This window comes from Nannospalax galili, unplaced genomic scaffold (genome assembly GCF_000622305.1).
Source record: "Nannospalax galili isolate Female #2095 unplaced genomic scaffold, S.galili_v1.0 scaffold299, whole genome shotgun sequence".
Taxonomy (NCBI): Eukaryota; Metazoa; Chordata; class Mammalia; order Rodentia; family Spalacidae; genus Nannospalax; species Nannospalax galili.
This window is the reverse complement of record NW_008343973.1, coordinates 3,003,830-3,016,650: the sequence shown is the minus strand read 5'-3', so window position 1 is coordinate 3,016,650 and position 12,821 is coordinate 3,003,830.

Here is a 12,821-nt window from a genome sequence, read left to right as displayed (position 1 = left end):
CATGGTATTGTGCAGCATCGCTCTGCTTCATCACTACTTCAGTCTCCTGCATCGAGTCTCAGGGTTGAGGGAGGGTGGACCAAGACCATGACTGTCCACAAGAGAAAAACAAAAGGAAGAGAGCTGACACATAAAATCCAGGCTATAGAGCGAGTGATAAGTAATTTCCTCACATAAGCATGTCTGGTGCAAGGATGAGGACATAGCTGCACCAAAGGCATCCTGTGTTTACTGCAGACCCCCTCCCACAGACATGGCACTGTAATGGGTTCATCTGAAGCATGCCTTGCTGGTGCTCTTCCTTCTGGCCTTCTATAAATCTCTAATCCATTATCCTAGAGAGAATCTCCTCCTTAGATTTTATTTAACTAGTAACAGGAGGTTGGAGTCATGGTGATGTTCCTGGCAGAGAAGAGAAAAGAAGACCTCCATCTGATCACGGCCATCATGCCTGCTGTCTCACTGAACCTCCTTCCCTCTGATCAAAGTCTTTCATGCCCCGAAACCCCCTGGGATAGAAAGTTTCCTGTTTTCTTCAGGGCCGTCTTTCAATAAACTTGTTTCCTTTCACGACCCCCATCTCCTGCATCTTTGGTTGAGTGATAGACAGTAAATTCTAGAAATATTTCCATTTTTTTAGTCATTTACCTGTTGTGGGACATTTTGATTGTTTCTGGTTTCTAATTGTCACAAGGTTTCTATAAATAATACTGTGCCTAAGTTTTGTGTGGGTGTAAGTTTCCATTTCTCTGGGATAAATGCCTAGGTATGAAGTTACTGTGTGTGTAGGTATATATTTATTTCTAGGTGTTTTTTTTTCTTTAAACAAATTGACAGTAGAAAGCAAGAAATGAAACTTGAGAGGCTGAGACGGGAAGATCATGAGTTTGAGTCCAGCTTGGGTTATATAGTGAGGTCTTATCAAAAGGAAAAGAGGAAGAGGAGGAGGAAGAGGAGGAGAAGGGAGAGGAGGAGGAGGAAGAAGAAAAGAAAGGAAAAAAGGAAGGAAAGAAGGAAGGGGAAGGAAAGAAGGGAGGGAGCTGGAACTCATTATCAGAATGGCTGAGACATCTACATTTTGCTCCAACAACGTTTGAAGCAGTTTCCCAATATCCCTGGCAATATTTGGTGTAGGGATGAAGAGACTCTCTCTTCTGCCCTCTGATCATTCATTGACATAATGACCAGGAGAAAAAGTACACAGATTTATCACCTTCAGAAAGGCAAAACATTATATCTTAGGGGGAAATCTGATCAATGGCTCGGGAGCTTACATTGCTACATTTCTACAGGGAGGGGAGAGTGCTGAGGCCTCAGGCCATGCTGAGGACCTCTGGAAGGGAGATGGGGGGCAGGCTGTGGAGATTGTGGATAGGCACATGGAGAGCAAGACTTGCCCCTTTACACAGATGATGCCTTCCATACAGTACTTTATGGCAGGTAGCAGACATCCTCCACCCCTTTTTTTTTCTGTGCAAGGATCTTGGAGTAGAGGAAGGAGTATCAGACAAAGCCTATGTCTACTCCCTATTAATTTATTCATCTATATACATGCAAACTTCTTTTTACAGAGGAGGGCTTTTCAGAGCCATTCCTGAATCTGCAGAGGTCTGAAGTTCTCAGAGACACAAACTCCAGATATGCAAGCTTTATTTGGGGTTGGGATATTTTCTTCCCCTCTGCATTGTCAGTATATCTTTTGATAGATGCATGGTGGCATCTCGTGGACTAAGCTTGTATTTCTCTGAGGGTCAGTGGTTCTATTATCTTGTGTGCTCCTTTAATTGCCATGTACCCTTTATGGTGAAATGCCTCTTTATGTATGAAGCCCATTTTCTAATGAGATTTCATCTTGTGCTGACTTCTGAGAGTTCTTTGTATATTCTAGATAAGAATCTTTTGTCAGATCCGTGGTCTTATGGTTTGAATATGAAATGTTCCCCCAGAGACCTCGTGTTCACTGTTTGGCCCTCGGCTGTTAGAGCTATTTTGTGATATTCTGGAAACGTTAAGAGATGAGACCCAAGAGCTAGAGAGATGGCTCAGCAGTTAAGAGTGTGTCGTTTTAGCAGAGGACATGAATTCAGTTCCTGTAACCCACATCAGGCAGCTCAAAACCACCTGTAACCCCGACTCTCAGGGGATCAGACACCTCTGCCCTCAGTGGGCACCCTTGCATTCAAATGCACATACCTACACATAGACACACACACAGACACATAATTAAAAATGATAAAAATAAATCATTTTAAAGGAGAGAGATGAGTCTAGCTGAAGGAAGTAGGTCCTTAGGGGAGAGGGATCTTTCAGGGTATCTTGTCCCTGACCTCTTCTTGTCTCACTGCCTGCTTCCTGTCTGCAATGCAGTGAACAGCCTCTGGCCCCTGTGTCTCCACTGTGATACTTTGCCTCTTATTTACTGAGGCAGAGTCTCTCACTGAACCAAGAGTTTGCCTGCTTGGCTCATCTAGCTGGCTGACTTGACTCAGTATCCCGTTTCTCCACCTCCCAAGAGTCTTGTTACTCTTCATGGGCTGTCATACCTATCTGGCTTTTACTTGGGTCTTGGGATCGGAACTCTGGTCCTCACACTTGCGTAGCAACTGCTTTAGGCACCTTTCTTTAGTCTCCAAATTCACAAATGTTTAATTGTATCTTTATCTCTTTCTTCTCTCTCATTGCTTTGGTTTTGTTTTAGGTTCTTTTTTTTAAGGTTAAGTTTTAGATTATTGCCTTGAAAGAGATGCCTAAGTTCCCTAATTTAAGCATTTAATGTTACAAATTATTTCCTTTTCAGCATTGATTTAGCTGGGTTCCACAAATTCTGATGTTTTCATTTTGATTCATCTTAATGTATTTTTTATTTCCCTTGAGACTTCCTCTTTGACCTAAGAACTGGAAATGTGCAGTTTAGCTTATAAGTAAGTGTTTGAATATTTTCTTATCAATTTTCACCTTGATCCCGTTTTTATCAAAGAATACAATATAAAATTTCAGTTCCTTCAAATTTGTTGAAGTTTATTTCTCAACACAGGCATGTTGTATCTTGACATGTGTTCCATGGGTTCCTGAGAAGAATGTATATTCTGCTGTTTGATGGAGTATTTCATAAATGTTAATTGGATGCTACTGACTGATGATGTTATTCAGTCTTATATCCCTCTTGGTTTTCTTCTAGTTATTTAATCTGTTTGTTGAAAGATGGTATTGAAGTCTCCAACTATTGAAGTTGGACTAATGGGGCAGTGGTTAGGAGAGTGTACTGATCTTGCAGAGGACTCAGGTTCGGTTCCTAGCATTGATGTCAGGTGGCTCAAAACTACTCATAACTGCAGCTCCATAGAATCCAGTGCCTTCTTCTGACCTCCATGAGCACTGCATTCATGTGCATAAACAGACATACAGACGTCTCTATACATAACTAAAATTTTTAGATCTTTATGGTAGTTTCCAACTGTAATTATGAGTTTCTCTTACCAGATTTTTGTTCAGATCTATCAGTATTTCTGTATAAAACAGAGACTATACAAATATACTTGCATGTATGCAAGTGCACCCATGTCATGCAATACCCAAGTAGGCCAGAAGAGGATGACAGAGTCCCTGGAACTGCAGTTACTGATGCTGTCAGCTGCCGTGTGGGCGCTGCTCTTAGTTCTCCATCTGTCTTTGTATCTTCTATTATTACACTAGCATTTCTCTTTTCAGGTGCTTCCTCTATTGGTTTTGTCCAGGGCATTTTTACAATGGCTGCTTGAACATCTTTGTCAGATAATTCTAACATGTATATCATCTTGACATTGCGTCTGTCCTCGGGTTATCTGTACCCAGAATACCCATGCTAGGCTGAGGCCATGGTGTTTGGCCTGGTGTTCTTTGTTGCCGTCTGTGTGAAAGAAGCCTTCACTTGGGCTTGGTAGTTGGATCTTCCTGTTCACCATGCTGTGAAAGACTCTGGGTGCTATGGTTTGCATGAGGTCTGAATAGTCCCCCAAAGCTTCAGAGGTTGGCATTTAATCCTCCTCGTGAGAAGAAGATGGAAGCTCCATTCAAGCATGGTACTTAGAGATGGGGCCATGGGAGGAGACTAGGATTAAGATAAGGTCATCAGTGTGGAGCCCCAGACTGAATCCTGGTGGTTTCATATAAACAGGGAGAGAGACAAGAGCTGCAGACACAGCAATTCCCTGTATCACCTTGGGACCTTGCCAGTGAGGCCATGGACCTTCCATCAGAACTAACTACCAAAATTATCTTTCTTTCTTTATAAGATAACCTGCCTCAGGTATTTCATTATAGTAATGAAAAACAGACTAATACAATAATACAGCATGGCCTCCAATCTGAATACTGAGGCAATGTCAGTGGTTTCTACCTCCTTAGTTCTCCTGAGTTAAAAATAGACCTGTCCTTCCAGGCCCAGAAATTCATCATTTCCTGCTTGAATACTTAAATGCCTTTCTAATTAACCTTTGTACCAACAACACCCCCTTTGCCCAATCTCTTTTGTTCTATCATGGCCATTTATTTACTTGAGCATAATCCTTACCCTTTACTTCCCTTCCTCATCACTATACTTGGTAAAACTCAAACTCCTTGGCTTGGGATTCAAAGGCCCCTGTTTACAGCTTTATGGTCTGCTCTCTCAACCACACAACCTGATGGAGTCACAATGACCTACTTATAGATTTCAGACACACATTGCAATTTAATCCAGGCCCTCGCTCATGCTTTCCTGTACTTGAAATACCCCTCCTCACCCACCCAAGGTGAGGTCAGAGCCCACTGTCTTCAGAAGGCTCCCTTGATCATTCAGCTGGGGCTTTCTTCCCTCAGCAACCAAAGTGGTTTGCTCACATGTCTCCTTAAATGTATTTTCAGTCTCTGGCTGGTGACAAGACAGAACACATGGTCCTTGCAGGGACTCTCCTCTTAGCACAGAACCAGAGCTTGTCAGCTGTGATCTAGAAGGGAGAGCAGACCCTCCAACAGTCGGTAAGGCTGAGCTGCCTGCATGGAGGTGGGAGGTATGGCGGGGAAGCATCTGCTTGCCTTCAGACATTGTTCCAGCAGCAGGAGTCTGCCCTGCTGGGTGCTCGAGAGGCCCAGGAGAAAGCATTAGAGATAAGCTCACTCTGAGTGTCCTGGAAGCATTTTGAACCTGCCCCAGAGGGAGGAACCAAGCTCCTTTGCCTTTATTAGATTGACTTGCCAGGTCTGGAACAAGGCCAGCACTCACTTTGTGGCTGCAACTGATTCTCTTGGAGGGTGGGAGACCGTGTGAATAGTGGGTGATGAAAGGACTTGGAGTCTCAGCTTTTCCAACGACCAGCAGTGGAAACAGTACAAATGAGTTATGTTCTGTGAACCTCAGATTTCTCACCCACAAAGTAAGGCTAACAATCGTATCCACAGAGAATCCCATAAGAGTGCTTAGAACATGTCCTATGACTCAAGTATGTAGTGTCTTCATCTCTACTCACTAGATTTTCATAGTGCTGGAAGGTGCTCTGCATGCTACAGGAAGAGAAAAGTAATCATCAGTCATACCCAGCTGTAGCTATGATCTGTAATAATCACTGGCCTGGCAGGATAAGCCCACTGGTGCAATAGTGGCTGAAATGTTATGGGAGTAACAAACCATTCATGGTTGGATTTAAGGCCCATTTCACAAGACGAAGCCCAGGTGTGGTACCATTATGGGAGCTGAGAACCTGTGGCTACAGGTCATAGACCCTAGGGAAGAACCTTTTACTATCATTCTGCTAAATGGGTATAGTATTAAACTGACTCCTAATGACTTACCGTTATACCCAAAGATTAGTGCCTCTCTCAGTCCTCATCAGAGAAGCTTCTTTTTGTAGCAGATGGAAATTAACACAGAGACCCAAAGCTGAGTAATGTGCAAAAAAAAAAAAAGAGAGAGAGAGAGATTTCTGGGGCTGGAGAGATGGCTCAGCAGTTAAGAGCAGTAACTGCTCTTGCAGAGGACCCGGGTTTGATTCCCAGCACTCACATGGTGGCTAACAACTCCAGTTCCAGGGGAATTCGACACCTTCTTCTGACCTCTGCAGGCATTGCATGACACAGGTGTACTTACACATATGCAGGCAATACGCTCATAGACATAGAATAAAAATAATTAAAAAAAAATTTTAAAGTAGACATGAAGTTGGGTGGTTAGGGAGGTGAGGGTGGATCTGGAAGGAGATGGGGTTAACACGATCAAAATATATTGTATAAAATTCTCAAAGAATTAATACAAATACTTTTAAGGGTGCTTAGAATAGCTCATGGCTCTTGATATATGTTAGTAACAAACATTTCCAGTGTTTTCCACCAACGTACCTTGCATGACAGAGGAATGTTGAAGGACCAGGAGGAAAGCCACACGTCACCCAGTCTATTATGTGCTTGAAATTCCTTTCAAGCCTTACATACTCGTCGTGCAAGTTTGCATTTCACTCTGTGATAAAGCTGAGTTTGTATGGATAATACTTCTTTTCAAGAATATTTAAGAAACATTTATGCCCTAGAAAGATGCCTCTCTACTACTGTTCCCTTAGGCTAGGGTGGAGTCTCTTATTGGAGCTGGAATATAGTTTGGGGGTGAGGGTAGCCTCTGCAGGTCCTAAGCCCAAAATGCAGAGGTACAGAGCTCAGGTGGCCCCCGGAAAGTATGCTTGTCACTGGTGTGTGCTGTGAGGAGTGAACAAAGCTGATGGCCCACTGACTAGTCCTTGAACTGAGGCTGGCCGTCTTGGTCCATTTTCTTCTTTCAGGACCACTGGTCTCTTGTTAGATATGTGGAATATGGGCAATGGAAGCAAGGAAAGAAAAACCTTGGCTTTCTTGGGCTATGATCATCAATAAAGCGGGCAAAGGAGAGCTGTAATCTAATGCTCCATATCACTGTAATTAGAGCTTCATGCCTAGAGCTTTCTCCCGCCTTCCCTCTGAAGGAATGAAACACTTTAATATAAATAGTCATGACTTTTGTCTCCATGATGTGGTGCTCAGTGATTGGGAAATTAGAGTAACAGCATAGACTTAATGGATGCTGAGCTTGGAATGTAAGAGAAAGGAAACAGCTCACAAAGTCAGTGTTGCCAAGCTGAGGGGCCCCTCTGTGTGTTTCCTACACCCCATTCTACCAAAGAGGAAATCAAGACTCAGAATGGGGCGAGGGACCTGTATAGACCCCAAGCACACGGGCAGAACCAGTACCCAGCCTCTGCTCTCTCGTCCAGTGTTCTTTCCAGCCGTCCATGTTGCCTCTGGAAGACTACACAAGGTAGAACATTCCAGAAAGCTCTGCATATGTCAGGTTGGCTGTGCTACACATAAGACACTGAGGTGGAGAGGAACAATTCTGTGAGCACAAGGTGTCACTGAGCCTTTCACTGCAGGCCACAGCATCTGAACATTGTTAGTAAAAGGCATACACTTCTTTCAGCCCTGAGGATTGCGCCCAGAGGTCCATGAGTACTGTGTAAGTGCTTTACCACTCAGCTTCCTCCCCAGCCCAGGAAACATTCTTACTACACCCATTTTATTCCTACCATACAGTAGAGAAGAAAACTAGCAAGTACACAAATTAAGATTTGTTTAATTTACTATTCACTAAGCTGCTTAAATATGATAACTTTGATCTTGTTGGATTTTAGTTCTGTAATTATATTGAGAGTAGCAGCTAAACAGGTCCCTCATACTAACGGTTAGGCTCTGTGGTTCTTCAACCATGAACTCTTTTGGTAATGAGGACCCACAGGGTTCCCTGAGGAAAGAAACCAGTGTTCTCATGGTACTGCTGGGAAACAGAGTTCTGCCCACAGATGTGTAGCCTGGGCTCTGGTTGACACCTGGGTGCCATTTTCTCTCCAATGTGTGGGATATAAGCAGAACCTCAACCAAAGTCAACCATCTGCCTTTCCTCTCCTCTTCTCTTCTCTTCGCGGCAAGAGGACAAACTCACCCCCGACAAAACCTGGCTTCTGAATTCCAGAAAGCCTGTCCTTGGAGGCTCAGTAGACGTCTTCCTCCTTCCCACTCTGCCCAGTAACTGCCAATAAAACACACTCTCCGTTCACCATTAAAACTAAGTCCAACCTGACCAAGGCATACATAGCACAACCTGCTTCTACCAGTCTGGAATGAGCAGTCAGCTGACCAGGTGGTCACCTGGCAGTGGCAAACCCACAAAGAAGTAAGACACAAACCACCACATCCAAACAGAGGTACTGGCACCACAGAGAAGCAAGCTGCTCACCAAAGAACAGTCAGGTCTCACTCCGAGTCAAGAGAGTAAAGAACACAAGCACCAGATGTGGAGCTGAGACCAGTTTACAAGTACACAGAGACTCCTACAGGGCGCTCTGCCTTCTTGTTTGACTACCAGTAGAGGGTGGGTGCAGTCTACAGCTCCAACAGCTTGGCACATCACATCTGTACCCATCCTTAGAGCATGTTCCACCACAGAGTGCTTTCATGACTAAAGGTTGATGTGCCTGCCCACAAGCCTACCGCCCAATGCAGAGAGGTTCTATTTTCTTTACCACTCATGAGAAGCCTGAAGCCCAGGGAGGAAACTAGGCTTGCAGACAGCTGATGGCGGGGGGGCGGGGCACAAACACAAAACAAACAAACTGACTAGTAGACATTAAGTTTATAAAGGATCCACTCTGCTCCGTACACTTGATGATGCTGCATCTGCCTAGTTTCTTCACCTGCCAAATGGGGCAAATGATGCCACCTCCCTCAGCTCATAGGCTGTAACAGGCCTAAATGGAATGGTGCAGAATGAACAACCCAGTGCCAGTGCCCGGGAAATTTTCAGTTTAAGTGTTAATTGGCCCCTGTAATTTCCCTGAAAGTGTCAGCTATAATCTCCATTTTGCAGATGAAGAAACTGAGGCACAGAGTAGAAATAACTCATTCTGAATCCACCAGCATGTTCAGTAGCCTCGAGTGGCCTCAGATGCAGGTCTGTAGGCTGTCACCCAGAAGCATGACCTTTCCAGCCCTCTGGCACTCTTCCCTCACCCACTCACCTGGCCTGGACGCAGCCTCCTTCAAGAAGTATTGTCATCTGTTCTGAGTGGCAGTGGTTTGCCACCTCCCAAACAAAACCAAGCGTCAGGCTCCATGAGCACTTCCATGCCATTAAGAAGTTCCCACCAAAGTCCCTGATGCAATTCTGAAAGACCCTGGAGAGTCTGAGTAATTAACATGAAAGTCAAGGGCTGCTTGCAGCATCACTCCTACTGATTCAAAAATCCGTTTCTTTCTAATTTTCAGCTCAGTCCTTCTTTGGTAAAAGGTTAAATGGACACAGAGAAAAAAGATAATGGGAAGAAAACTTCCTTATCTCTATGGTTTCTTTCATTGCAGTAGGCATTCTACGAACACTTATAAAAGGTCTGAACAATTCGATCAGAAATGAACGCAGCCACTGTCTTCCTGTCAATTATGCTAAAGACCCAGTTTTACAGGCACCGACTATAAATTATACCCTGAGGTGGTCTACTGGTTTTTGGCTAAAAGGTCCACTGCCTTTACACTTTTGATATCTGTGATACAGGGCAGTTCCTCATGAACACAGCACAGAGGTGCCAGCCCAGTCAGAGCTTTGCAAGCATGTAACTTGGTCTTGAGTAAGAGGCCCCCATGCTTCTGCAGGATCAACAACATATGGGAGAGTGCACCTTCTTTGGGGTAGTTTATGTGCTATTTGCTGGCAACTTGCCAGTTCAAATCCCATTTCTACTCATTTAATGAGTCCTTCAATGAATCAAGATGTAAACAAGATTCATCATCTGACACTTCCAAGATAAGATGTGTATTTTACTAAAAGCTTCATTACTGAAAAGTTCTAAGATGAGAGGAAAGCTGGACTCACCAGCATGCCTAAGCTGGTTCTGCACTCTTCTAGCCCATTTTCTGTTACTACAACAAAATACTTGACACTGGGAAATTTCCAAAGTAAAAAGACTTATGTAACTCACAATTCTGAAGGTTCAAAAGCATGGGGTCTGCCTGTACATTGTTGATGCCAATAAGAATCTCACAACAGATGGAGTCACAAAGACAGGAGTATATATAAAAGGGTAAGAGAGCTCCCATGGCAAGACCAGAAGCCAGAGAGCACAGATGGGTCCATATTGCCATCCTCCATTAGGACCCACCTTGTCAAGGTCCATCACTTCCTAGCATCCACATGCTGGATACCAAGCTTCTAAAACATGGACCTTGTAGGACAAACCATGTATGAAACAGAGTAGATCTCAGCAAGGAGTGCTTCTCTTTCCCCTCATCTGCAAAGGGGCAACAGCGGTGGCTATTGACGGAATCTGTGAGGACAGAAAACACCACGATAGCACTGTCAACAGTAGCAGACAAGCCAGCCTACCTAAGGGTTAGTCCGGCCAATGTCAGGATGTCAGAAATGGATCCCAATGTGCCACTGGCTTACATTTGGACTGAAGAGCACATTGCTCAGGATGTACTCTCAACAGCAGGTAGCTCCAGACAGCCTCTCTGCACCTCGTTCAGGGATACATTAAGTTTGAGTTTCCCCAAAGCTACTCATCCTTGTACATCCCGTCTTTGCAATTTTGTCATAGACAGCTTAATCTTAACTGACTTATAATCTGTTGTCTAATATTTCCCCTTGGATCCAACTGAAGTTAATTCTGTGTATGTTTTCATATTCTCTTAGTAATTCACAGGTTTGACACACTGGAAATGTGTTTCTAAACCTCACCTTATGTGCAAAAACACTATGTTAAGCCAAAGATCACTGTATTGCCTGTTGCAGACAAAAGTAGTCTTTTCCCCAGAAAAAGAAGCTTGCTGAAGTCTTGTATGTACACAGAATGACTGGGATGTCCTCAAAGCAGAGCAGAAGTGCAGCCATAAGAGATTTAAAGGAGACTGTAAACTATAATTCAGGGGCTAAACACATAACAAGGATTCCTTCCATTCCTACAGCACTTTGCAGTTTCAACGCATCCACGATCACTAAGCAATTTGGTCCTGATCACAGACTTGGCAACAGGTGGGGCGGGTGATACAGTCCACAAGGGCTGAGATGGAAAGAGTTTCCAGAAGATCACCCAGAAATAACAGTCAGCACTTATAAAACCTTTAAATCTTCAACTCAGTTCACTGTGCTCTGCTGAGGTGAAACAATATTGTTTGGGTTTTTTTGGTCTTTTTGAGACAAGGTCCTCTCTAGTTCCAGCTAGCCTGTTTTTTTTTTTTTTAAACAATACTTTTTTAAAAACCAAAATACCAATTTTTCCTTCTGTAGAACTCTTACACTATCTTTTTACTCACACATTCTTACACTTATCCATCTACTTGCTCATCTATCCATTCACCCATCTCTCCACTGTTCCACTCATCTATTCATTCATCCAACTATCCATTCACCCATCTATCCAATGTTCCATCCATCTGCCCATCTATCCACAAATCCATCCATCTATCCATTCGTCCATCTATCCACAAATCCATCCATCTATCCATTCACTCATCTATCCACTGTTCCATCCTTGTATCCATTCACTCATCTATCCATGAACCATCCATCTATCCACTCACCCATCTATCCACTGTTCTATCCATCTATCCATTTGCTCATCTATCTATGATCCACCCATCTATTCATTCACCCATGTATCCACTGTTCCACCCATTTATCTACTGTTCCACACAGCTATTCATTCACTCATCCATCTACTGACCTACCTATCTATTATTCATCTATATATCCATTCTTCCATCTGCACACGTATATCCACATCCATTCATTTATCTGCTTTCACATAGCTATTCATTCACTCATCTATCCACTGACCCACTTATCTATTCATTTATCTATATATCCATTCTTCCATCTTGCACACCTATATCCACATCAATTCATTTATCTACTGTCTATCCATTCATCCAATATTGTGTGTGTGTCTGTGTCTGTGTGTCCAGTGCTGAGGACTTATCTGATGTAGGCTAGGTAAACACTCTATGGCTGAGCTATATCCCCAGCTCTGTGTATTAAAAATACACACACACACACACACACACACACACACACACACACCTATTTATCTATCATCTATCCAGTCATTAGCCATCCATCCACCCATCCACTCATTCATCCACCATCCTCCCCCTAATCCCTCCATTCATCCACTCTGAGGACTTGTTCTATGCTCATTACTATGTAAAGTGCTGGAACTTCCTGCCAGATCCTATCCTTACAAACAGCAAAGTTTTCACTTTGGACAGGGATAATAGTAAGAATTATATCTCTATCAGAATGAGGATTCAGAATTGATCTTCCCTGGTGACAGTAGAACAAAGCAACATGCTCTAATGTTTCCTGTCAACCGAAATAAACTTGGGATAAACATACGGATCAGGACAAGAGATAGTAAAGGTCCTTTCCTTCATACTCATATCAGAAGTGCACTAACTGTGGTTACATTACTGAATCACTTAAGACAAAAAGGGCATATTTCCATTGACTCGACACAAACAACAAATTCAAATAATTAGGACTCTTTCCCAAATACAGTTTTGGAACTTTTTATAAGTGTCTGATATTTTCTCAGGCTGCGATTAGTGGTGAGATTCACTTGTCTTCAGGATTGCTATTTGGGAGTTTCAGCCCTTCATTTCAGAGGTGAGGGCAGTGACCCATGTCAAGGAGGTATGTGCTCCAGCATAGTGAGTCCCCATAAAGTGAAGGGTTTCAGAGCAGGCAAGAAAATCTTCAAAATCAGAGCTGACAGAACATCAATCAATTGTCAAGTAGT